The 1,915-nt window shown below is 30.5% G+C and overlaps 1 long non-coding RNA gene across 1 annotated transcript in view; it reads right to left on the bottom strand.

The window, feature by feature from the left end:
- Nucleotides 1-1,915, bottom strand: part of LOC108553575 (uncharacterized) — an 18,402-nt gene that overhangs the window by 14,955 nt on the left and 1,532 nt on the right. Inside the window, exon 2 of the long non-coding RNA XR_001890645.1 lies at nt 241-283. This is a non-coding gene — a long non-coding RNA (uncharacterized LOC108553575). The remainder of the gene's footprint in view (nt 1-240; nt 284-1,915) is intronic.

Here is a 1,915-nt window from a genome sequence, read left to right as displayed (position 1 = left end):
TCCTGCTTTGAAAGCGCTATCGTGTTTCAATTAATTTAATTTACAATATCCTTGAAATAAAGGGGAAAATGATTGAATGTTCTACATTCAATTTTCACGAAATGTAAGTTTATCGACTTTAACTTGAATCCTATGATATTTTATGCACTTTATAATTATAATATGCAGCGAATGTTGCATAAATATATTTAATTTGAAATAATTTTAGGTCACAATTCATGGGTAATATTTAAGGCTTACCTATACATCAGATTGATTGTCCATCCTCCGAATATGTGCCCCTCTGAAACATTAACAAAAATATTTAATTAAAATTAATTAATTACATCGACAATCAAATATTTAAAAAAAAATCCACAGTCCCTCGTAAAATAAATAATTCTCGTTACGGTTAACAAATCTCTGCTAACAAATTCTCTTGGATTAAGACCAGTGAAATTCCTCGTTAGAAATTTTGGAGGAAAAAGAAGTGGAAAAAAAAGAAAAAATAGGAGAACAACCACCGGTTAACACGTTTTTAAATAGCAAGGAAGAGTTGGAAACCAGCGTGTCGTAACAAATTTAATGAGACTAGTTATAGAGGAGACCCTGCGTTTCACCAAGGCGCTCAATTGCTAATTAAAATACCGAACAAAGCGAAAATAGCTGCAGCCATCGAAGCGAATAACAAACAAAAGTATTTTTTCGTATCTTCAACTTGTGCAAATTCAAAGATACAATATTTGAGCATTTACAACTTAACATAAGTAAATTAATATTTAACCGTGTAAATAAAGCGGTATCTCAGTAGTATGAGTCATGAAAACAGTGCCTAATTTGCAACTGATGTGTTTTCAAAAATTTGTCTTGTATTGTGATAAGTATTTTGAAAATTGTACTTCACAAATTCTTATTTCATCATTTTTTTTTAAGTTTCAGGGACTTTATTATTAGTAGATTAATACTATTTACTATTTAATTAAAGTAGCATTATATTTATATAGTGTAAAATAATAGAAAATTCTCAAAATGATGAATTAATGACGTATTTAAGTAATTCGTTACATTAAATCATTATATACTTTTCTTGTAAATTGAAGGAATTGAATTACATGCAAAATAATAAGCAATACAGTTACAAAATGAGCAACGAGTTGCATTTAATAACAATAACAGTTTTGTTAATTTTCATTATGCAATGAGTTTCGTTAGTGAATTGAATTCCTGTTTACTTTCAACATATTCATTAGGCCGTATATAATCAAGGTATACAATTCAAAAGAAAGGTAAACAGTAAATAATATTTACACAATAATACGACGTTATTAATCATGATAACAACTTCATCAGTATTTCATACATCAATCCGTAAACAAATCAAATAATGAATATCAAGCATAAGCTTTAATGTTTATTAAAGTAATTCTACAATTAAGATAATAAATATTGATAGTACACATCTATCATCTTTGTAAAAATAAAATAAAAAATAATAGTCCGTTCGAAACAAAATTTTGTCCATAAATAATAATTAAAGAATAGTTCAAAAAATAAATAGTAATTAAACGATAATTAGGAAAATAATAAATAAATAAAAATTTTTACGAAATAATCAATTGCGCCGGTACTTTTCGTAATAGAGAGAGCAGTATCCGACCGATAACGTTTGATCATTCGGCGCAAGCGTCTTGTAACATTCAGCGCAAGGTTGCGGTCGCTCCCTCTCGCTCCGCTTCCGAGCTCTGCTTAAGGCTGAATTAATTAGGTAAGAAACACGCATGAGAGAGTCGCTGCTGTTCGGCCGCGAATCCGCACAGCGAGAAATCGCAGCACGTTTTTCCTTGTCGGCGAGAGACGCATCCGTACATGTTCGACGCACGTGGAAAAATATACGTAATAACCCAAGAGGAAGAGCGCCCCATTTACAGCGTACAAT

Source organism: Eufriesea mexicana, unplaced genomic scaffold (genome assembly GCF_001483705.2).
Source record: "Eufriesea mexicana isolate 0111107269 unplaced genomic scaffold, ASM148370v2 scaffold11180, whole genome shotgun sequence".
In the NCBI taxonomy this organism is placed as follows: Eukaryota; Metazoa; Arthropoda; class Insecta; order Hymenoptera; family Apidae; genus Eufriesea; species Eufriesea mexicana.
Note: the sequence above shows the minus strand (reverse complement) of the source record. Positions and strands in the feature narration are given on the sequence as shown.